The 24,861-nt window shown below is 49.6% G+C and overlaps 1 long non-coding RNA gene across 1 annotated transcript; it reads left to right on the plus strand.

The window, feature by feature from the left end:
- The first annotated feature begins 256 nt into the window (after window positions 1-256).
- LOC143693057 (uncharacterized) lies at window positions 257-4,302 on the plus strand. The gene is made up of 3 exons (XR_013180544.1): window positions 257-374; window positions 1,475-1,594; window positions 4,192-4,302. It is a non-coding gene; the product is annotated as an uncharacterized LOC143693057 (long non-coding RNA).
- Window positions 4,303-24,861: the final 20,559 nt, after the last annotated feature.

Consider the following 24,861-nt stretch of genomic DNA (forward strand, 5'->3'; position numbering starts at 1 on the left):
CTACAGCTTTGTCTGTTCAAACTATTATTAATGTTCAGGTTTTAGCTCCAGGTTTCAGTATGATCCATCTTTGAATTGCACAAGGTAGCCATAGTGTTCAAATAAAGTCCAACTAGAGGCCTAACTATACTAGCTACTTAGACCAAACAAGCTCTTAGCTACTTTCAAATAATATAACATTTTTAGCACCAGTATATGTCTTGAATCTGCCATGAACTGGGTTCTGGATTTTCAGAGTTCCATTGTTGCTCCTTCCAGTTTTGTTGAGGCATTGTCGCTCATCTGCAACGTCCTCCTTCAAAATGGCTTCTGGATTCCCAGGAAAGACCTCAACACCTCGTCTTTTGTCCAGGGAAGGACTGAAGCCTGATGCCGTGAGTAGCCCCTGGGGCTGTGTTAAGGCTGGAAACTGCCCTGGTGTCCCTGCTCTCCCTGCCCCTGTTGTCCAGCAGTGCTCTGAAGCTGCAGAGCCCCTCCCCAGCCCTTTGTGCCGTGCTCCTGCTGCTGGGGCTGTCCTGGTGCAGTAGGGAACACTGTGGGATGTGTCAGGGACAGCCCAGCGCCTTGCCTGGCTGTGCCAGCAGAGCCAAGTGAAACCAATGTACAGCTGAAGCCCTGAGCATGTGTTCTGTCCCTTTCCCTTTGCCACAGGAATTCCTTCTGTCAGGCTGGGCACTCACCTGTGCTGCTCTGACCAAGCTGCCCTTGGGCACCTGGGCATGTGGAGGGGGGGAAGCTCAAACTCTGCCCCAAGCCTTGAGAGCCACGGCTGGTCCCAGCTGGAAGAGCTTCCAAAGCAGCTGTTCTCTCCCAGCTCCTGGGTGGGCACAGATGCAGCCCTGCAGGCAGCACTGGAGCCAGGGCCACAAAGGTCCCTTGCTGTCTGCAGCTCACTTGACTGAAGATGCCCCACTGCTGAGGCTCTGTCCAGGAGATCCCTCTGTTTTCTTCTGTGGAGGAGTCTGTGAGCCCAGAGAGAGAAAACCCCTGCTAATTAACAGAGAGAATTAAAACTTGGACACATTCCTGTGCTCCTCACTCTTGGTACAACGTTCCTTTCTTGTGTCTCTTGGACTCACCCAGCAGCGATATCTCCTCGCTGTGAGCTCTGAGTGTTGTGCAGGGATGGAGTGAGGGGAGTCCTGAGAGCTCCTCACCACTCTCTGGAAAGGTCACTGCCTCAATCCAATAGAACTAAAGAGGAAACAAATGCCCGAAGAGCAGAAATCCCCAACCATGTCACATCGAATCACAGAGAAGCTCATGGCACAGAGCCTTGTGCCTGGAGTATGTGTATTGCACTCTGTATTATTAATTCACTGATGCTAAGTACTTCAGCAGGAAACTTCCAGGGCTTCCAGGACTGTCCTGGACAATGTGATCACAAATTGTTCACCAGTGCCACTTGTTCAAGAAAAGCCTTTCTGAACAAGCCCAACTCTGAGGCTCTAGCTGGTTTATTTTTGCCTTTCAGCTGCTTCCCTCTAAGTTCCTGTGGCAGAAGTTTCTCAACATGAAGAAGAAGGCCAGCACTGGCGGGAGTTTTCTACCCAGAATTGGCCCATGTGTAGACCTGGGGAAGACTGGTCCAAAGGTAGCCTTTTCCTGCTCTTCTCCTTTCTGTTTGATGGGAAGTTTGAAGAGGGTGTGTGCTTGTGACAGGCTTGCCTCCAGCAAAAGACCTCAGTGTGCAGGTCCTGTTGTCACTGCCAGCTGCTGTTAGAGGTGGGCTGGGAGTCCTGATCTGCACTAAGCCAACACAAATAAGCTCTGCTGAAGCTGCCTAAGTGTAGCTGCCATTGCTGAAACAATGGGGGGAAGGCTGGGGACACAAAGGCACAGCATTGCCATTTGCCATTCTCCTGCTGAAGGAGCCACCTCTTGCTTTGGTGTGGTCACCATCAAATGCTCGGGGTCACAGGATTCCCTCCGGAGTGGCAGCGTTGGCCTTGGAAGGCCGAGGACCTGCAGGAATTACTTCAGCTTTAACAAAACAAATTGTCTTTATGCTTTGGGCTGGAACAATGTGTTGGACCCTGAGGGGGTGTTAGATTTTGCAGGCTGACAGATGTACAGGGGACTGGCCCTGGGCAGAGGGGAATGGATGGGCTTTATCTGGATCAGTGCCTTCTTAGAGGTGTGTTTAAAGCTGCTTTTCTGGCAGGACTGGCTCAGTAGAAAGCACAGTCCAAAGGGGTAGGTGACTGAGGTGGGCTGTTGTTATGAATGAGGTCCCTATATGTCTAACTTAATAAACCAACATTAGAATTTAGCAGCAATTTTAATTGAGCAGCAATTTTATATGAAATCATGCAATCAAATATAATCAAGCAGATCCAAAATAATTTGGCAGTGGTTTGGATAAAGCATAAGCAAAACCAGTCAGGATACAGGGGGGTTTTCTCACCCTGCCTCCCATTCAAAAGATAAAGAATCCAAACACAACTTATAGACTCTATGCTAATACATATTCATCAATAATTTTCTGTCAATCTCCTCCTATTTTTGATTCTTGAAATCTATGTCACTGTACTGCACAGTGCATGCTCTGCTTGTTTCTAAGGGGTCTTTTGGTTTTGGTGGTCGCTTCCCATGAAGGCTTCTCCTCCTCATCACTGTCCTTTGAACAACCCCACAAGCTGCACATGCACCCCAAGTCTTGTGTTATAGAAGCCAGCATTATATTCCAAAAAGAAGCCTTATTATTTCATAGATACCTGGAATCATCCCAATTTTGTCCATTTCAAGGCCAATTCTTTAATTATCCTGAGGCCTATTGCATTTTGGGATGTTACTTGTCTCAAACTACATCCTGCATCCTGTTTTCTCATGAACATCTGAAAACATCTGTTTTGTGACACTAATTCCATATCCTTTTCCTCTATTACTTTTTAACAAATATTTTCTAAAATATTTAAAATATAGTTACAATTGTTAGCACGAATCAGCTTCATCTATCACACTGTTGAGCAAGAAATTGGCAGCAAGAGCCATGTAACACACTGGTTAAGGATTGCCAGACAAAGCAAAGGGGAGAGTTTTCTCCAAGCAATGCCTCTGCTCCAGAATCATTTGCTGTTGTTGTGTCATTCCAGAAGTGCCTACACTGGTATCAATAATATGGCAATAATTATAAGATAGCAATAATGACAAGAAAGCACCCATTTAAAGCACATGGAAAACAGAGATAGCAACTCTACTTTAGCCAAGTTGCTGAGAAAATAACTGAACCTTTTCCTCATTCAGCATTCACCTCATTTGTCTTTTTCCTAACTTCTGTGTTACTTGATTTTTGCCTTTACCTCTGTTAGAAACACACTAACTTTTAAATACAATTAAAGGGGAAAAAATCATGGAAGCAAAAGGAAACTTTTGTAACGATTCAGCTGAGCCGGGTGTTTCTTCCTCCCTCTGGAGATGAACAAACACAGCCTCGGAGAAAATGGCAATCTTTCTATCCCCTTTATACCCAGCCAGGGCTGCCCCCGTCCCCTTTCCCCTTGGATGGGTACTTGGGAACTTCCATTCTCTCAGATCTCCAGCTTTTCTGTCCCCTCCTCTCTCCCCCTGCTTCCTTTTGGTCAGGTCTTCAACCCTGTCCCTCTGCCAGCTCACAGCAACGCCCAACAAACCCAAACGATCCAAACACAACACACAGAACCAACAACTTTCATTCTTTAACTTAACCTTTTGGCTTCAGCAAAATATCGCCTCATCTCTCACTCCTCCTCTGGTACTGTTCTCTTCTTATTGATGCCTAAGTTCTAGATCAAAACAGATATTTGCAGTTGTGTGGGCCTCAGTTTCCCTGTCTCAGAGTAAAGGACATCCCACAATCGTTTCCCGTGGAGTTTGATGTAAATTTGTGGGTTTTTCTTACTCCACGAGTGTTCAGTCAGTGCCCCAGAGCTCTGTGACCACATGGGCACAGGGCTGTGCTTAAGGAAAGTGCTGCCTGGCACTCTGGAGAAGGAAACCTGGAGAAATCCATGCCAGAAGAGCAGCTTGGCTTGAGGCAGCTCTGTGTGGCCCAGCAGCTGTGGATCAGCTCAGAGCAGAGGTGGGTGAGCCACTGTTTGCCCAGGTGTGCTCACCCAGAGCCTGTACTTCACTGGGGATCAGTGCATGGGATCCTTCATGAACCTTCCTCCCAGCAGCTGAACCTCTCCCTGCTCTCTCTCGCCTCTCCAGCTGCCGTCAGATCCCCCCAAGCAGAACTTGTTTCAGATTTCCCCACCAGAGGTGGTATTTCAGAACTTCGACACGCGTGGTGTCTCTGAAATGGCTCTGTCTCTCACCAATGTGGGCAAGGTAAGTGCTGGGACGTGGAGCTTTCTTGGTTTCTCTGGGTCTGGACTGAAGGCACTTGAGATGGTAGTTCATGTTTGGAATCAGGTGTTTATTATTTCTTATCAGTAAAGCAGTCTCACAACCATGAGTTCAGCAGCTTTTCATTACAAAGGCACAAAAGAATAATAATCTCTTGTTACAAGGTCTTTTAAGACTAAACTATCCAGTTAAGAACTAACACTTAGATTATTTTCCCTTTTAACCCAAGAACTGATCCCAAAGAGCCTGCAATGCAGACTTTTCTGTCCAATTACAAAATGCCACCCAAACCCATGAGGAAGAAGGAAGAAGAAGCACGAAGAAGAAACTCAGGATGACACCCTGTGCCCTCCATCCTGCTTCCATCCATGACGTACTAAAAATCCCAAAACCTAAATTTCTCACCAAGTGATACACCTACACTGCTCCCCATAATCTATTGCACACTTGTGTGGATTCTAGTCTATCTTGAAGTCTAGGAAACTTTCTCTATGCATGAGGGTCAAAGTCAGTGCTCCCCTGGGGGTCAGGACAGCCCAGAGCAGACAGAGAAATGCTCCCATTGTCCTGGGTTTCCACAGAGCTTTAACGCTGTGCTGGAAGAGGAGAGAGGTGTAATTCCCAGAGTGTACAGCAAAGCAAGTTATCTGCTGCAGCACGTCCAGAAGAAAATATCTCAGCACCTTTGTTCTGCAAGATGGTGGAAATCTTCCTGTGCTGGGAATTGCCCCCTGATTTTGGCCATGTGTTGATGGTATCAATCCCAGAGGAGTTGGCTTCTCTTGAAAGCTCTGGATTGGTAGGAATGTTGAGGGCTGTGCAGTTCTTACCTGCTCTCGTGCTTTGCCTTGAGTCTGTACCTCACTCTGTGTCTCCTTGGTTCATCTTGGCTCCTCTGCCACTCTCAGCCTGTTTGGCTCCCTTTGTGCAGCTCACAGCCAAAGCTCAGGGGCTGAGCCTTCTCCACTTTGTGCTGGAATCACTTCTCATTCATGGCATTGGCACTGCAGGAACCGTGTTCTGAAAGAGCCCTGCAATCAGAGTGATGGAGCGGAAGCAGTGGGAGGCCTTTAGGTGCCACTTGAGGCTCCTGCTCAGCTTCATCCAGCTCTGCTCAGCTTTTCCAAAAGCAACACGGTGCTCTGCTTTCCCTTTGAAGAACCACAGCACATCCAAAGCCATGTGCTCCTGGAGGTTTTCACCTTCACTTGAAGAAATTGTGAGTGTTTTGCAGTTTCCCAAGAGAGTTGAAAGGGAAAAAGTTGAAAAATGTTAGCAGTTAGGTTCCACTGTAAAGAGGAAAACGGAGACCATTGGAATTTCAGTCAGGGAAACATTTTCTCAAGTGAGGCTTGTGCCAAGAGTGGGCTTGTGGGAGGAGACGGGAGGGAGTCCAAATCATCTGGTTTAGACTTTTGGAGAGCATTTTGGTGCTCAGGGGTTGATGATATCTGTGTGCTAGAAAATGCATGTGTGCTGTGTCTGTGAATCCCAGAGGGCAGCACCTGGCCTGCTGGCTGCAGGCAGGAATGCCCAGCAGCCCAGCTTGCCTGCACAGGCAGCAGGAAGCCCTGCAGAGCCAAGATTGGCTTTAATACTGGAACCACACTGTCACTCAGTGCTGGTCATGTTTCTCCAGGCAGAAAATGCCTTTGAAGCCCATAGTGATAGGCACAGCCTGTCAGTGTTTCTGTCACTTTTGGCCAGCTGATTGCTCTCATGGTTTTATGATTCTTCCTTGCTGCTTTCATGCCCATTTAGATTCTCTTTGCCATCTCCTTGTTTTAGGGATTGTCTTGCTGTGTTCCTTCTTTGGTTTTTCAGGTTTGCTTTTATTCCCAGTAAGGCCACAGGGTTTGGTCTCCTCTCTTGCTGCTCTGCCTGCATGACTCTATCCCCAGAACTGCCCTGCCCAAACCTGATCTGCTAGAAGGGAATTTCTTCTTTCCCCCACAATAATGTGCTGGTTTGCTTTCAGGTAGCACATTCCCCCTCTGGAACATGACAACTTCATGGCTGTGTGCAGGCAGAAGCCAGCAGGTTTTTTGGCCTTGTTGAATATGCAGATGACTTGGTTCAGGTGCTCTGTCTCCATCCTGCTGGTGCTGAGCTGCTCAGCCCTTCCTTCCCAGCAAGCACTGCCCTACTGGCCCTGGCCACAATGCTGGAGCCAGACAGGAGGGATTCAAGCTCAGCCTTGTGAATGATGTGCCTGTGCCTGCACAGCTGAAAGTGCTTTGGAAAAGGGGCCAGGGAGGGATGTGAGCAGGGCACGGACAGGTCTCCTCTCATCCTGTTTCCACAAGTGGCAAAATCATCATTTCATGTCTTTGCTGCAGGTTCCTCAGGTGGTGAAGGTCTCCATGGAGAGCTCACCTTACTTCCAGCTCTCGTGCTCCAGCGATGTTTTCCGTCTGGTGCCGCCGGGCGCGTCTGCCCCTGTGCGCATCCGCTTCACCCCCGGCGGGAACAAGGTGAGGCTGGAGGAGCCAAAACACAGAATGATCTCCACAGCCACTGTTTTCCCTGCACTCTGGGGATAGAGCCCATTGCATGCTGTGAGCTGGGCTCCAGGCCATGGGCAGCCTGCAGCAGCCAGTCACACCTTGGCACTGCTGGCAGGCACTGCAGCCAGGCCTGACAGGCTCTGCTTGCCCTCCCTGCACATCCCTGAGCATTGCCAGGGGAAGATGCACAGGGAACAGTGAAAATGAGGGCACTGCAGCCAGGCCTGACAGGCTCTGCTTGCCCTCCCTGCACATCCCTGAGCATTCCCAAGGGAAGATGCACAGGGAACAGTGAAAATGAGGGCACTGCAGCCAGGCCTGACAGGCTCTGCTTGCCCTCCCTGCACATCCCTGAGCATTGCCAGGGGAAGATGCACAGGGAACAGTGAAAATGAGGGCACTGCAGCCAGGCCTGACAGGCTCTGCTTGCCCTCCCTGCACATCCCTGAGCATTGCCAGGGGAAGATGCACAGGGAACAGTGAAAATGACAGAGGGCTGTTGATAGATCTTTGGCCATCTCTAGGTGTGACAATGTTCACAGGGTTTCTTGGATGAGGGAAGAGATGAGGATCTGACTCCATGTTTCAGAAGGCTTGATTTATTATTTTATGATAGATATTACATTAAAACTATACTAAAAGAATAGAAGAAAAGGTTTTATCAGGAGGCTAGCTCAGAATAGAATAGGAAGGAATGATAACAAAGGTTTGTGGCTTGGCTCTCTGTCCAAGCCAGCTGGGCTGTGATTGGCCATTAATTACAAACATCCAGCATGGACCAATCAAAGATCCACCTGTTGTGTTCCACAGCAGCAGATAATCATTGTTTACATTTTGTTCCTGAGGCCTCTCAGCTTCTCAGGAGGAAAAATCCTAAGGAAAGGATTTTTCATAAAAGATGCCTGCGACATCTAGGTCCAGTGGAAGGGATTTCATTATGGTGGAAAACAGCAGAGGAACAAAGAGGTCAGAGAGCTTTCCTCCTTGCTGACTGCCAACAGCATCCTGCTGCCTCTTGGCATTGTTCTTCTCCTGCCTTGGTTGGAGAGGCAAATTTAGAGGGGAGTTCTGAGCCAACTGATGTTTCTGCACCAGGCCAGAGGTGCAGGATCTCTTTGGGTACAGCTGCTTTCTCATCTTCCTCTTGCTGCTTAGAGTCAGTTCAACACTTTATCCTATTCTCAGACAGTGGGAATATAGAAACCTAAAGAGGAATGTCCTGTGTTCCCCAGCTCCATGTGACCGTGTTCCCAGGGGTCTTAGGATGAGGGAAGAGACAAGGGTCTGACTCCATGTTTCAGAAGGCTTGATTTATTATTTTATGATAGATATTATATTAAAACTATACTAAAAGAATAGAAGAAGGGATTTCATCAGAAGGCTAGCTAAGAATAGAAAAAGAAAGAATGAATAACAAAGGCTTGTGGCTTGGACAGAGAGTCTGAGGCAGGTGACTGTGATTGGCCATTAATTAGAAACAACCACATGAGACTAATCACAGATCCACCTGTTGTATTCCACACCAGCAGATAATCATTGTTTCCATTTTGTTCCTGTGGTCTCTCAGCTTCTCAGGAGGAAAAATCCCAAGGAAAGGATTTTTCATAAAAGATGTCTGTGACAGCTCCATGTTCCTTAGAAGGGACTTAGGAATTATTTAACATCATTGAAATTTAGAATAAAAATGGTGGTGGCCTAGGGCATTTCTCTGGATGAGCCAAGTGACAAAAGGGCTTAATGCCACTGAGATAGGTTTTGCAAAGTGCACTGGTGCCTTTAAAATGCGACACATTAGTAGAACTTAGTGTTCATTTTAGGGTGGCAAAGGTAAATTGATGCCCTTGAAGGGTTCTAGGAAATGGTTTTTCTTCTGCCATGGGGATGGCACTAAATGTCCTGTGCTGAGCCAGTTTCTTTTCCTGCAGGATTATTCCCACGAGCTGGTCTGTGTCACTGAGAATGAAAGGATAGTTGTGCCAATTCGGGCCATTGGTGCCCGAGCTACCCTGGACTTCCCTGCCCAGCTGGACTTCTCCAAGTGTCCGGTCAGGTACAGAACCCAGGAGACTCCGCTGGTGCACAATGTTGGTAACCAGGCAGCTCAGTACCAGCTGAGCACCCAGAGCTGAGGATCTGTCCTTGTGCATATCTTGGGTTGGAAAGACAGGAGTCTGCTAAGGAAGGCAGGAGCCTCTCCTGAAGTGGAGAATGTAAACCCTCCCCACCCCTCCGAATTGCTATAAATTTTAAATTAAGGGGGCTCTCAGGCAAAAATATGGGAGCAGGAAATAGCAGTCCCTTAATAGGGAAAAGAAAAAAAAGGATAAAATCAACAATGCAGTACACTAGAACAACACTGACAGAGTCAGAACCCAACCTGACACCCTGTGGGGTGTTGGGAGCAGTCCAATTGGAAATGTGGCTGCAGCCCTCCTGCAGTGTCAGGGGTGGTTCTGTTGGAGCAAGGGGGGCCTGTAGAGAAGGATGTATTCTTCCTCTGAAGATCCAGTGGAGGAAGAAGAGGCAGCTGCTGTTCCTCTGGGGAATCCAGTGGAGAAAGCCGTGCTGCTGTCTCAAAAACCTCTGGATTCTATCTGGGTAGCAATGCTTGGCTCCTCCCCCTGGGCGGAGCATCTCCCAATGGGATGTTATAGTTCTTATCAGTCGTGCAGTGACATTCAATAGCCTGTTATCAGCAGATGTCCCCTCCCCAGGGAGGAGTGATTGTGGTCACTCAAAGAGAGAGATAAAGCAAACTGCCCACTTGACAAAGGTAGTCTGCCATACAGATGGTAATGGAAAAGATCTTGCATTGCAATCTGGAACACATGGCAAGAGACAATCCTGGCCCAGCCAAAGGGAGAAGGGGTGGTCATAGGGGAGGCAGAGCTCAGTCCTCAGCACCACAGCAGCGTGAGGCCTTGGCCCTGCCAGCCTGAGCCATGTGCTGGCAGGATAATGCAGTGTGAGCAGGAGAGCTGATGCTGGCTGCTCTGCAGCTTTGGAGCTGGGCTGCTGCTCTTGGCAGGCACTGGCTCAAGGCAGTCAAGAAATGAAAGCAGTCTGCACTGGATGAATAGCAATAAGATAAGGGAGATGGATAAAGAAGAACAGGGAAGTTATTCCTTAGCAAGAGATAAGTGGTGAGTAGGTGTGCCCATAGTGGAGAAACAATGATGCTGGCTTTGTTTTTGGAGGAAAAGTGCTGCTTTTTTCTTTTGGAAATCAAGAGGGAACCTTTCACCATCAAAGAATTGATTCTCCCCTGTCCCTCCCCCAAAGTGGTCATGGGGTGTTTGTGCATAAGCAGCTTTCTCCTGGAGCAAGGGCAGGTGTCTCTTGTTGAGATGTGCAGAGCAGAGCCAGGGCCAGTCCTGTGAATACAACACAAGGCCCAGGCCACTGCTCCTTGATTTGGAACCAAAAGGCAGAGTGGGCACTGATTGGTATCAACCATGAAATCAACTGGTGAGTGTTGTGCAGCTTCAAGTGCTGATTTCAGGGGATGTTGGTGGCTTTTGGAGTGTGTCTGCTGAGTTCAAGGCCAGGTGAGGTGCTGTGCTAGATTCAGGACAGCCTTGTTTGCTTGTTGAAGCTCTTGCTCTTGGCTGTGCCAGCTGGGGCATTGCTGACAAGCTGGTCCTTTCCTCTAGGATTCATCTGTCCCCTGGGTAGAACTGTTGCTGCTCTTTCCAGAGGATGTTTGGGAATGCCCTGGATTTGTGTCTCAGAACTGTGTCTGTAATGATTGGGTGGGTCAAACTCTCCTGGGAAAGCTCCTCCATGGGAACAGCAGTTGCAGCTAAGAAGGAGCAAAGCAGGGCACCTGTGGCTGGAAAGGCTGGTTACAGAAGTTTGTGGGGACACCTTGATGTCCATCCCATTGCAGCTGGGGAAACTGAGGCACGGAGCCCTGTCTGGGTGTGTGTTCAGGGTCCTTCATGAGACCCCCAGCAAGCCAGGGGCTTCTCCTGCCTGCCCATCAGTGGCTGTTGGCTGCTGGCCACTTGGCTTGAGCTGCCTCCTGTGCACAGGGCCCTGTGCTGAGCACACGGTGCTGTGTTGGTTGGAAACCCAGGGTGCCCTGAGCCCAGGTTTTGTGCCCCGAGCCACGACAGCCGGACCTTTGCAATGCCTTTAACCGAGCCCTTTCCTGCTCTGTCCTCGGCCTCCAGGGGCAGCGTCACTGGACCGAATTTACACTTCGACCTCCCTGAGCTCGACTTCGGGGACATCTCCTTTGGTGAGTGTTGCCTGGGCTGGGACACAGCATCAGGGATCTGTGCCTTCCAACAGAAAAGCATCCCTCACTCCTGGTCTGCCCCAGCAGCCTCTTCAGGCTGTGAACTGCTGCTGCCTCAGGGGGCATTTTGCCATTGTGAGATCCAATAGAACCAAGGAATAGAAAGGCAGTATTTTCTAGTGTCTCTGTCCTGCTTTAAAAGACAGATCCCCACCATGTGTGGCGGTATCTCTGGCTTTGCAGGATGGAAAGCAAATCTCAGAGCCAAAGTGGGGATCCCCTTGCAGGCACAATCACAGTGAGCAGCATGGCTGTGATGTCCCTGTTTGTTGGGTGAGGTGGGACATGGTTCCTAAATGCTAATCTCAAACCAAGGCTGGGGTTTGCCCCCAGTTGAGTGGGCTCTGAGCTGTCACGTGCTCAGTCTGTTTGGCCCAAACCAAGAGATGCTTTAAGGGTCCTGCAGAGAGAAACTGCATTAAGGTGCATCACATTCTAGTTCCTGATTCCATCCTCATTTCCTTTTGCTGTAGCTTCTTCTCAATGACAACTCACTGTTTATGTATCGTGAAAACAGTGGGAATGTTGGCAGACTTACCAGGGAATTTGACAGCTTGAATTCTCAGAGTAAATGCTGGGTCTGGGTGCACACTCATCACTGAGAGAGAACTGGTGCTGGTTTGGGGCAGGGGACGGAGCTCCTTCCCCTCCCAAAGAGAGAAGCTTGCAGTGTTCAGCAGGGCTAGGAGTGGGCGTTTTCAAGGCTGCAGTCTGGAATCAGTGTCAAAGGGAACTCAGTGATGATTAATTCCTCATGCAGCTTCTCGCTGAGCTGTAGTTCAGAAAATAAAGAGCTAAACTCCAATCTTACTTTTATCCTGGCAGGATATTCCCACCAGGATCATGCCATAATGGGTGCCTGAATGGATATTTGTGTCCTTTCCTAGGCTTTCCCTATACCCAGAGATGTCGCCTCACCAACTGCTCCATGGTGCCCGTGACATTCAAGCTCCGCATGTCGGACGATGGCACGCAGCCGGCTGTGGACAGCCTTGATCAAATACGCAAAGAAGGTGACCCATCCTGGAGGAAGGGAATTCATTTCTATGTGGAGCCAAGGGAGTTCACAATGAATCCCAGCCAAGGAACCATCCTCCCCCAGGGACACCAGGACATTGAGGTATGGGAAGAATCCAGCCGTAGATGCTTCAGCACCAGGGCTGAAGCTTCACTGGAGCGTGGGAGGGCTTTAGCTCTGGTGCCAGCTTTGAGCATCGTGGCAGTGAGAGATCTGCACTGCTGGGAGGCCTCTGCTAGCTGGCTTACCCGGGATGTTCCTCAAGGAGCACTGGTTTGTTTCCAAAATCCTACACTGAGATCAATACCATATGGTCAAGTCCTGAAGCCATTCTTTTGCTTTTGAGAGCAATTTCTTTGATTGCAAGTGGGCAGAGCAAGGATGAAGGCACAAGGTGGCTGTCAGAGAGATGTCATTGTATAAAGCAGTTAGCTTTTCTTCTTGGTCTCATTTTCCCTCTCCTGAGGAGCAGAAAAATTTGTGTTCACTGCAGGGATCTCCAGTGGAGACAAAAACCTCTGCAGCCATGTGTTGCGGTTCAAATTGATTTTATCGATTCCTTGTTCTGTTGTACACCCATGTTCTCCCTGAGTTGGCTCACGCCTGTGTTTTACCCTCCCTCAGTGCTGTCCCTCATGCCGTTCCCTGCCCCTTGTTCCAGCTCTTTTCCCTGCCTGTCTAGGCAACCCAGCCCCTTTTGTTCCCACATCTTCTTTGCCACTTGAACCTCGGGCCAATCCCTGATTGCAATACCCCTTTGGAATTCCCCTATTCTTGGAGACCCCATTGGCCATGTGACCCATCCTCTTTACCCTCCTACCCCCAGTGGTCCCAGACACTTGATGTAATCCCCTCACTCCTCCCCTGAGGATTCCCTATTGATTTGCTGTTTGTATCCACCCCCTGATTTGTATTTTTACAAAAGCCCTTGCACAGGAGTGTCCAGGGCTCTTGTGCCTCTGATTCCTTTATTTGGAATAAACCCTTCCTTGTGGAACTTCAAGACAGAGAGCCTCCTCCTTTCTCCTCTGCCTGGTCCCTGTGGTGGCTTGTCTCTTGCGCTGTACAGCAAGTGGCTCTGAGGGCTCTGCCTCTGGTAAATGCCCACCCTGGGGCAGTTCCCCACTCCTGGCGTGGTGCCGGAGTTCTAAGAGCCAGCCCGGGCTCTGGGTACCATGGCAGCCATGAACTGCCCAGCACCTGCTGGGCCACACTTTGCCCTCAGCCTTCTGCTGTAAAGCTGAACTCATTGTGTTCAAGTCAGATTTCCTCTGCATTTATGTCATTGTAGTCAGATGAGAAATTGGCCCCTTAATTTGAATACAGTGGTGTGTAGAGCTTTAGTCTAATGTTTTAATGAAGCTGACCTATGCTGTGATAGCAAGGTGTGTTTCACAAATCTGCTATTGCCAGAAGGCTTTTGTTACTCTGAGACTGTGCTCTACACATGGACCAGCAGAAGAATTAAAGCCAAATCCTTCCTCAAGAACTGGAGGATGTCACATGTGGGTAATGAGCTTTTGTAAGGAAGAATTGACTGTTCTTTTTTCTACCAGGTGACCCTGTGTTCCAACACCGTGATGGAATTCTACAGGAGATTGCTGGTGGACCTGGAGGGTTTTGGTCAGGGAGTGGCATCAGTGGTCATCACAGCCAGGTACCAGCCCTTCCTGGCCTCCCCCAGGCACTGCCTTGCACAGGCTTTGCTGGCTGCAGCTGCCAAGGAGAAGAGCTGCTTAATGGCCTCATGTTGTGCCAGCTGGACATGAGAACAGCAGTGCTTGGACAGCAGCCTGTGGTGAAAAGCACCCCTGCTCACAGCCCAGCACAGTCCTGGCCCTTTTCTAAAGGGACCAGGAATGGTATCATTGATTGGCCTGGGTTTTGGTGCTTGAGGTGGAACAAATTTCCCGAGGGCCTCCTCTCCTTCTTCCTGCAAGAGATGGAGTTGTGCTGGTTGTGAGCACCCTGCATTGGTTTGGGACACACCAGGCAGCCTGCTGAGAGTCAGGGTCTGGTTCTGTTCATGAGGGCACATGACAGGGGAAAGTGGCTCCCAGCAAGAGTGGGGAGGGCAAGGTCTTATGAGGGGAAAGCAGCCTTGATGTGGCAGGTCAGCTCCAGTTTTTCTCCTTCCCTGTGCTTCCCATTTTGAGCTTTAATGTTCTCAGACTTAAACCAAAAGTCGTTCTTGCTGCAGCAGAATTCCACCCTGCTGTGCTGCTGTGGGTGTCAGTGTGATGCCAGAGGGATGCAGCTCCCTGGTGCTGTTCCCTCTCCCAGGCAGAGCCATCCAGGCAGTGCCTGGGCTGCCATTCTGTAAAGCAGGTGGAGCTGGGGCCAGGCAGGGCCTGGAGCTGTGCAGTGAAGGAGCCAGGGAGCTGCAGGGCCTGGGAGGGGGTGGCTGATCAGCCCCTCTGTGGGGCAGCTGCTGTCTCGTGCCCTCCAGGGCTGGGGCCAGCAGCTGAGTTGTCAGGCAGGGCAACAGCACCATGGGAGAGAAGGGAGTCATTTTTATGAGACACTAGGGTTGTGTGTTCCTTGAGCCTTAGTGAGCCCTGATCCTTGTTGGGAAGGCTCCCCCAGAGCTCGTGGCTCACTGGGACTGTTCCAGGAGTCCTGTCAAGCCTTCTTGGGTAAAGGAGGGGCTGAGGCAGCTGTGGGGCAAAGTGCTCTGCCTGGGGCACTGGGCAGCCTCTGGGTGCTGCCTCTCAGGGTTTGCCCCTCCTTGACAAGACATGTTGGAGTGGGAAGAAGTAGAAGGCAATTTATCACTGTAGGGCTGTTCAATGTGCATTTGACAGTGACCAACGTGTTCTGCTCCATTGCACAATCTTTGGGGGTAAATGTTCTCCATTCTCTCAGTATCTCTGATTCCCTTGGGGTCATCTCTTTGCCCAGATGTCTTGTTCCAGAGCTGCATGTGTACCCCCAAATCCTTCTGTACCACGAGTGCCACCTGAAAGTGCCGTACGAGAGGAAGCTCGTCATCAGGAACCTCAGCAACCTTCCTGGCTGCTATGGGCTTATTCCCCAGGTTTGGCATCACGTCCACCTCCTCCTGTCAAATATTATTGGGGAGACTATTAGTGGAAAAAAGGGTTTGGATAAGACCTTGCTGGTTTCTATTCAGTCTTAAAGATCTGCTGAGAAAAGGATCCTACCTGAATGTAAACCTTAGGATGCAGTTTAACCTCCTGAGGAAACAGTTGATGTTCTAGTCTAGTCTTCAGGGTGTTTTCTTGTGGGAGGTCTTAGAGGGTTGTGAAAAGCTGCTGCATCCACAGACACCAGTGCCTGTGCTGGCAGCCTCCTTGCAGGATCCCCTGGGAGTGCTAAGCCTACAATTCTTGCAGCTTGTTTGTGCCTTTACCTTTGTCCTGGGGAGTTTTAAACGTGTGTGTAAGTTGCTGTTGCGGTGGATGTTAAGGAGTCTAAAGTTTCTTCAGAGGTCCCTCTGAAGTTGCATTTCATTCTGTCCCTTCCAGAAACGCAAGGACGACTCTCCCGTGCTCTACTCCAGCCCCAAGCCCTGTGGGATTGTGCAGCCTTACGGCACTGCAGAGATCCCAGTTATCATCGAAGTGCAGACGCTGGGCGAGCATCGCACCAAGGCTCTCGTCGGCGTGTTCGGGGATGAGAGAAACCCACGGGTGAGTGCAAGGGGAGATGTGAGCCTGTGTGCAACTGCTCCTGGCAGGGTGCACAGGGACAGGGATTCTTCCAGGGAAAACAGGCCCAGGCTGCTGGGGAGAAGGACAGCAGGGATGGGTGGCACAAGCAGCCCATGCCTCATAGGTGGTGATCTCAGTGTCTGACGCAGAAGGGAGTTCATCTAAGCTGGAATTGAGGGGAGTTTTAGTTAATTAAGCTTTAAAATGCTGTTAACTTTGGAAACATCTGTTTTGAAATGTCATCCCTCTGAGCACAAAAGAAGATGTCAGAAGACTTCTGGGAACCTTGAGCTTTGTGTAAAAGAAAGGAAAGCTGGCATTTGAAGACTGGTTGCAAGGATTTAAACTTAGATTAAAACATAATGAAATGATGATGCCAAATTCCCTGGATGGCACCAAACATCTGAACCTGGGCCATTGTGGCACTGCATGTAAATCAGTGAACAGGAAGGACAGGCAATGCAGGCTGTGCCAGGGAGCTTGAAGTTTGACAAAACAGTTGCTTTCAACTATCAGGCTGCTTCCCTTAAAAAGGAGAGTTTCTCCCTGCCAGAATAACCAGTTGTTTAACTGTCAGCCTGGTCTTAACTAGAGATTTCTTGCAAAGCTTTTACCTTTGGGCCAATAATTTGTAGTTGGAAAGGTTCTCTTACCTTAATCCTTTTAAATTTGGAGGTGAACATGTAATTTTCTTTTCCTTTTTTCCCAAAAGCCCAGCATTTCAGCTGGAGTGTGGTAGCTGTCCCTAAAGCAATAATTGAGCAGGGTTGAGCTGTTTAAGCTTTTTTAGGTTTCCCTGTTGTGGTTTGTTTTGAGTGGTTTTTAATCTTTCTTGCCTGCTTCCTGGAACAGGGAGTAGAATTACGGAGCTCTGGACGGCTGGCAGAAATCTACCCAAGTCCAAGTGTGTTAGAGTTTGGCAGGATCCCAGCTCTACAGCCTGCTTCACAAAGCTTTACCCTCTTCAACAAAGGTCTTGTCCCTGTAGACTTCAGCATGGAAATGGTAAGTATCTGTGGGGCTGTTTTCCAGGGAAATGGACTGGTCAGTAGCAGCCATGACTTGGCTTTTAAAAGCAAGATTTCCATCTTGCCCTGTGTGAGAGGAGGCAAGATACTCCAATATTCCCTCTGAGCGAGGCAAGAGGAACCTGGCTCTGGAGTGGTTTTAGCTGGGGCACCCCTCAGTGAGGTCAGGTGCAGAGATGTTGGAGCAGCAATTAATCTGGGTTGCGTTGACAAGTTCTCCCTTAATTTTATCTTTTGTCTTTAGCTGTGTGTGTCCCATTTTGGAGCTCCGAGATCAAGAGAAACCTGTGGTCCTTTGCTCCCCAGAGCATGGATTTCACTGTGGTTTCCCTGTCCCATCTACATTTGCTTTGTGCCAAACTGCTGTTAATAGTAGAGAGCAGGGTGTGAGGTGTGTCCTCAGACTGCTGGTGGGGAGGCAATTTTCACACCTCCTGGGGGTCAAGCCAGCTGGGCAGTGCACACAAAGACAAGGGTGGGGGTTGTGCACCCCCCAGCCTGTGATCTCTGTGCTATTGAAGAGCATCTTTGGGGAGCAGCTGCAGAGAAAGGCTGTTTAATAGGTGGGGGCTGCATAGGGCAGAAGGAGCTGGGGCTGCTCCCCTGGCAGGGGGAGCAGGGCTGGTGCAGCCAGGAAGGGCTTGTAGGCTGGGCCTGGGGCTGGCTGGGATGTCTGCTGGAGGGGGAGATCTGTGAGGGGCTTGAGGTTTCTTCTACTTCACGCTGGCTGTGTTGAACTTGTGGAGCTGGTTAAAACCTGATACCATGGACTTGGCTGTGTCTGTGGATAAAGCATCAGGCCATGTGGGAGAATCCAGCCACAGCCTCCTGGGCCAAGGAGGAGGCGTGTGACTTTTCCTCTTGCTGCTTTTCCAGCTGTTTGGGAGATAAATGTTATTCTAAAGCGAGAGTTTTTTCCAGGGCAGCTTTCCCTGACTCCACAATGGAGTTCTGCTTTCAGCCTCTGCAGGGAGCAATGCCCCTTGGCTGGGTGCTCATGGTGTGTAAAGGTTGGGTTTCATGTGCTCCTGCCAGGGCCAGACCTGCAGAGCAGTGTCTGCACAGCTGTGCTGGTGCAAGGCCTTCCCTCCCTCCTTTGGGCAGCCTCCAGCTCTCTTGGCCAGTCTGTGAAGTCCATGAGAAAGCAGATGACAAGAGTTCTTGGGAAGAGTGGGCCATGCCCACAGAGCACATGTTGTCCAGTTTTCTTTCTGCTTCCTGCTTTCCTGCTCTGCTATAAGCATTTGGAGGTGACTTTTCTTTAGGCAGAGGGCACTGGGGCACCTCTCTACAGCTGATGATTGATGGGGAGTGAGGGCTTCAGTCCTTTAGGGGGTGTTGAGAAGCACTGATGGCCCCTTGGGAAAGATTAGTTTGGTATTGGGGTTTTGCTTACCTGGTTTTGCAGAGATATTCTTCAGGCTCTCAGCAGTGTCCTCCAGCCATGTGGTTTCTGCAGTGGGATTTGAGCAGTCCTGCCTTCCTCTGGCCTTGAGCCTTCGTGAGAGGCCAGGAGAGAGAAAGCAGCTTTCCTTGGCCCACAGTGCAGAGAAAGACTGGGGAAGGAACACTCTCCTGAGGATAAGCATCCCTTGGGTTGGGCAAAACGGGGTTAATTGGGTGAGTCCCTTAAAGGAGGGGAAAATACAGGTTGTATGAGCTCTGCTGTTGCCCAGTACTGTAGCTTAACTTTAGGGAGATTAGGCCTTCAGGATTTTTATCCTCCCCTTTTTAGTCTTTCCTTTTCTTATATCCCACAAGACACCAGGGTGTGTGGTTTCCATCCTAAATGCATATTATGCTTGTCTTACAGGCTTCCAAATCCAACTGCTTTGTTATTGAACCCAGTGAAGGAGCGATCCCTGCTAGGGGTGAGGTTCCTGTGACTGTCACAGCAACCCTGGATGACACTGTGGGTTTTGATGACACTGTCCAGCTGTTCATTGGGAACAGCCTTTGGAGCAGTGTCTTTCTCCAGGCTTTTGGCATTGGCACCACAATTGCCACAGACAAACCATTTGCCCCAGAGCTCAACTTGGGATACCAATTCAGGTAGGAGATCTCTCCACTCCCACCTCTCCTCCTGTCTCAACAAGGAGCAGTTTTTCTGTAGTCCTTCAGGCAAGATCTTCTTCAGAGTTCAAAGCCCTGACTCCTTCCCTAAAGGCAGAGATTCCTTTACAAACATGTGATGGGCACTTGAGAGTTGTTAGACACCTTCAAAAGCCACTGAAAGGGAAACCAGTTGCTAAATTGCCACAAACTGTCTCTAATTCTAATACATTGATGTCCTCACTTGATGGAGTAATGATCTCACAGGCTGCCCCAGAACTAAAGGTTCCTGAAATGGTGCCCAGATGAGGCAGTCCCTCCATGTGGCTGAGGCACCAAGGGAAGATCCTTTCTCTTGCCCTTGCCCTTTCCCAATGGCACCTGCCAGGCAAGCAGGGGCCCTGGGAACAAAGAGACAGGAGGGTGACACCCCCCACCAGGAAGGCAGGAGCCCACAGAGCAGTTCCAGAGGCAGAGTTGCCAGCAGAGTTTGCAAAGTTCACTTCCAAACAGTTTCTAATTGCAAAATGAAATTTCTACAAATGGCTACCAGTGCAGAGCCAAGCCTGATAGGAACGAGAGAGGCTCTGCTCCCCTGGTTTCCTCTCGTGGAGCAGGCAGATGATTTTTACCAGCTTGCTGGGATCATCCAGAAACTGCCTCTGAGCCGGCTTTTAGGAATGCCTGCAATCCTACCCCCACACACAAGGTCCCCAAGGGCAGCATCTCAAAGATTCAGTTTCAGCTTTGGGCACAGATTAATACAAAATACAACAACAGTATGAATCACCCCAGAACAAACATTTTGGGGGAAAACACCACGTCCTGTTAGCCTCACCTGGAAAATGTTACATTACCATTATAAACATAGTTCTCTTTGCAATAATGACATCAAAAGGGCACCTTATCAGACACCACTTCTGGTCCACATTAAGAGCTGGAAATGAAGACAGTCTCTAAGCAATTAACACCTCAGGTTGCTCACTGGGAGCAATCTGATGACCAGGGAAATAGCTACTCTCATACTCTTTTCCATCCTGCCTTCTATTCCAGCCTCGTGCCCTGTATCCATCAGTTCAAAGTAACAAACAAGGGCCGCCGTTACCATCAGCTCTTCTGGAGTGCGGAATGCTACAGCCCACCTGAGGAGGGGGGCCAGAGTGTCTCAACCCTCAGTAGCCCCAGGGCCAAGGATGATTCCCAGCGCCCCAAACGTGCCAGCCCCGTCTTTGGGCCGGAGCCACTGTCAATGGACCTGCAGCCAGGCCAGTCTGAGGACATGGTGCTGCGAGGCTTCTCCCGCATCCCACAGGTGAGATCCCCTCCTCTGGGCTTGTTCCACAGGCCCTTGACATTTGCCTGGGGAAATGAGCAGGGGCCTTCACAAAACTGATTTAAGGCTACTCGTTTCTGTGGCAGCACCAGTTGCTTTCCTTGCTGGCCACCATCAGAGCAGCTGAGACTTTATTGTGATTCCACAGCTAGCAAAACCCAGTGCTGATCCCAAAGCAGGGGTGGATGGAAATATTGCTCTTTTGGGGCAAGCAGTGTTGCATGCTGAGTCAGCAAAGAAGGGCAGAGAAATAAGTTACACTTAGACTAGGAGTCCAGAAAGAAAGTGAACTAAACAAGTGCCGAGTGGTTTATCTGGGGTGAGCACGGAGTAAAACAAAAGCCATGTCAAGGGAGGGGGTTTCTCACAAGTGCCTTTTGTGCTTTTGGAGTGCAGTGTTACAGACAATTGAGCACAGGAAGAAAAGGGGGCAGGGACTGTAACTGTGGCAGGAATAGGGCCCGTGGTGGGTGCAGAGCCAGTGCAGGGCATTTGCAGGGTGCCCTGCCACTACGCACTGGTGACAAGTGACTCTTGCTTGCAGGAGGTGCAGGATTATGTGTTCTGTGAAGCCATCATTGGGACATCCCCCAAGATGGAGAGGATAATAGAAACAATCATTACCTGTCAGTTCATTCACCCCTCTATAGAAGTATCAGCCAGACAATTCTCTTTCTATGTGGAGAAGGTAAGTCTGAATTGCATGCTGGCATTTTAACAGCATGGCTGAGGGGGGTGTGTGCTTGTGTTAAAGCCCCTCTTTACCCTTCCTGAGGCACTTTGTAAAGTGAGTGAAGATGCTTTTAGAGATGAGACTGGTATTTGACTTCCCCAAAGTAAAAGTGCAGTTCCAGCTGCAGTGCCAAGGAGATGGTGGCCACCCCAGAGAAATGCCAGTTTCTGTGCTCACTGTAAAGGGAGGCTTTTGAGGACCCTCCAAGGCACGGTGATGTCTGTACACTGATGCTGCAGGGAAGCTGGGAAAACTGGAGATTCCTGTGAATTCCTCAGGCTGACAAGGAAAAACCCAACATCTCCTGTGTCTCTTTGCCTTCTGTGCTGTTGGCATGGATGCTTGATGGTACAGCTATATGGATCAGCTCTGTGCATTTCCCTAAGCCTCCTCTGCTTCAAAGGACCCCCAGGCATCCTGCAACTGCAGTGATGATAACACTGAGGCAGAGCAGGTGCCCTTTAGTCTCTGGATCCCAACTCCAGCATCATCTTTCTGCCTCCTGCAAGTTGTCTGAAAAAGAGAAGATGGTTAATGATTTGGTTTCTGTAGTTTCAGGCCTCTCCTCTGGTTCCCAGGCTTCCAGTGAAGTACAGAATCCCTGGAACAGGCAGTTCAGATGTAATTGAGAAGCTTTTCAGCTCTCCCTGATTCTGCCTGGGTTCTGCTCGATGCCACACACCCAAACTGATTTATTGCATACTATGGCACAGCACCTGTTTGGTATCAGTACATGCAGAAGTCGTTTCCCAAAGTCTCTGGTTTCTCTAAACCATGCAGGAAGCCCAGCACAATGTTCAGACAGGAAGGAAGAGCCCAGGCTGATCAGAGCTTTGAGACCACAGACACCTTGTCCCTGTAGCAGAGGCTGCAGGACCCGTGGTGCAGACAAAGTGCTTTTTGAGGCTGCTAGAGCCAGGAAGGTTGTGAGAAATGACTGTATGTGAGTGAAGATCCTCTAGTGCTGTTCTGCCCAATAGAGAGACAAAACTTGAGACAAATGGCCTGGATTCACTTTCTGCTTTAGATCTTGGTCAAGCAGCCACCTCCTCTCAGGGGCCTATTCCCTCATCTGTACTTGGGAGTTTTCCCTGTCCTCCAGAGGATGCTGTGGTTTCTAAACATGAAAAGCATCTGCTGTCAAGAAAAACCTCCTGGAAGGGTAGAAACAACTAGAAAGAGTAAATAGAAATGTATGCACTCGTGAGGCTGAAAAATGTGAGCTGCAGCAGAAGCAGAAGGAGGTCTGTTTCTAGTTGAGGCTGTTTTTCCTTGTCTCCTGTTTCCATAGAAACCCAGCGATGTCCTGACACTGCAGTACCAGCCTTTGTCTTTAAAAAACACCTGCCTGCTGCCACTGGACCTCATGCTGCACTTGGAGCAGCCATTCCTGGTCTGTGATAAGGAGCAGCAGCCCCTCCCAGGTGGCCAGGTGAGCAGCCCTGGCCTCCTCCAGTGGGGTCTGAAGAGGAGGGATGTGGTGGTGCCTTTCTGTTGGGAGCTCCTTGAGTCAAGAAGTTTATTCTGTAGCATCAGCAGTGGGCTGGCCTGAGCTGCATCAGCAAAGCTGCTGAAGGAATCAAAATCTTATCTGAATTGAGAAGATCCATCCTGGCTTTAAGGCACAGGGAGAGGGGAGCAGGCAGCTGGGTCTGGGCAAGCCATGCAGGGAAGGTGTCTCCTGGAAAGCCATGCCAGCTCTCCAGCAGCCACCCCCTTGTACTGGGGCTGAGCACAGAAACAGGAGCCTGAGGGATCCTGGACTGGACTGTGGTGCCTGCAGCCAGAGCCCTGCTGGAGAGAGATGAACCATGAAGTGAGAAGCCCGTGCTGGGGTCACTTGGAGCATTTACTGTTTCATGCTGTCAGACCTTGGGACATCATCCCACAGGTGATTAATTACTGCTCATCTCCTTGCAGCCTGTGAGAGTGGATGTAGGGGAGACCTGTCATCTCTACATCGTGTTTGACCCAGCTTATGAACTGGATTTGAAGAGCTGGAAAAAAGAGAAGGTTCTGAAGATAGACATGGTCAGGGGCCATCCTTTTGTGGAGCATATCACCCTTCAGGGAGAAGTTCACTTCCCAAATCTCCAAATGCAGCCCAGCTCCGTGGAGTTTGGCTGCATCATGGCTGGCACTAAAAAAGTGCGTTCCCTGGAGATGACCAACTGCAGCCCACTGCCCGTCCAGTACCGCTGGTCATTCCGTTCCGACAGCGAGGTGACCAGGTTTAGGTATGTGCACCTTTGCCCTCCCCTTGAAGCTCTTCTTGCTGTGTCCTGTTTGTACTTGGCCAAGAGCAAAGCTGTTTGCCTGGCATCTGACAAATGGCACTGAGCAGCTGTGCTCAGGCTGGATGCTCAGGGAATAGGTTTTCCACCACTTTGGTGCTGCACAGCCCCCACAGTGGTTTCCCCTGGGAAGGAAAGCTGGGGTGAAAGCTGCTTTCTCAGACCTCTGTGGCCTGAGACCATGTCCACCTTGATGAAGGGCTCCTAGTCCTTGTAGTCTTGTAATTAAAAGGTAACTTTTGTAGTTACAAGAAGAACTATGTCAGTGGGGTTTTTTTTTAGAAAGGAATGAGGCACTCGAACCAGATAGCAGCCACAGGACAGCTAAATCTTTCAGAGAAAAGAATTTATTGCTCTCTTCTCAGAAGAAATGAACTTCTTCCCGCCTCGAAGGCACTGTTAGGATTAGAAGGAAGAAGTAGATGAAGACCAGACAGAATCCTGTGTTTGAATGGAATTGATGCATCCTGTATGAAGTGTATGAATATGCAACGGGCTATTGTTCTTAAGGGTTAATCCTTTGTTAGTGGGGGTCCTTTTTCGGGCTCGTGCTGCCCAGAAAAAGGTACCCGGACGTCCGTAACTCTTTGTATTTGTTGTCCCATTTGTTGTCCTAATTCAAATTGTCCAAATTATTTTTACTCTAATTGTATTACTATTTTTATAACCATTTTATTACTATTAAACTTTTAAAATTTTGAAAACAAGTGATTGGCATTTTTCACAATAGTTCTCTTATTTTCCAGAGATGAGCTTTGCCCACCTAAATTCAAACCCCAACCACCAAAAGGGAAGAATACCAGTTTGGAGTCCCCAGCATCTCGATGGAGACACTTCAAGATGAGACAGGAGCAGGCAGCCAGAATGCTGAAAGAAGTGGATGATTTTACCCAGTCTTTAAGAGACAAGGTAGATTTTCTTGTACATCTGCTGCTTGTGTTGCCTCCCCAGCCTGCCACCACCAAGTCATGCTCGTGCTGACCTCCCTTTTTGCTGCCCTGCTGTCCTGTGCCCTGACAGTGGGCTGGGCAGCAGGGCCAGTGGCTGGACATGGGCTGGGTGGGAGGGAGAAATAGGAGAGTTTTCCTTGGAGAAGCTCACTCAGGTCCTACAGACCTGTGCTGAGTGTGGGATTTTTTGCCTTCACAATGAAAGATGAGGCTTTTATCTGCATCATCATGGTAAGGCCTCCAGCTTCCTTCCCAGAGCAAGCTGGGATGAGTCCTGATCTCCATGGAGCCTCTTCCCAAGGCAGCCAGACTCCCTGTTTGCAGGGCTCTGCTTTCACCCAGAGCTGCTGTTGCACTGCTGGCCCTGGAGATGTCTTACAAAGGGAGACTTTGCAAAGTGGCTGTCTCTTCCTCCCAGCATAGAAAATGGCTTCTTTTTCAGGTGCAATCAGATCAACTTCCTGAATTCCCCCGCCTCCAAGTAGGGTTTGAGGGAATCAGCAGCTCCGTGGACGAACTGCAGCCTTCCCTCGAAGCAGAGAAGGTAGGAGGGAATCTGTCTCACTTGCACATTGTCAGTGTGGCAAGCAGGGCTGGAGCTCCCAGTGCCACTGGTGGGCCTCAGCATTGGCCACAGAGG

This window comes from Agelaius phoeniceus, unplaced genomic scaffold, assembly GCF_051311805.1.
Source record: "Agelaius phoeniceus isolate bAgePho1 unplaced genomic scaffold, bAgePho1.hap1 Scaffold_115, whole genome shotgun sequence".
In the NCBI taxonomy this organism is placed as follows: domain Eukaryota; kingdom Metazoa; phylum Chordata; class Aves; order Passeriformes; family Icteridae; genus Agelaius; species Agelaius phoeniceus.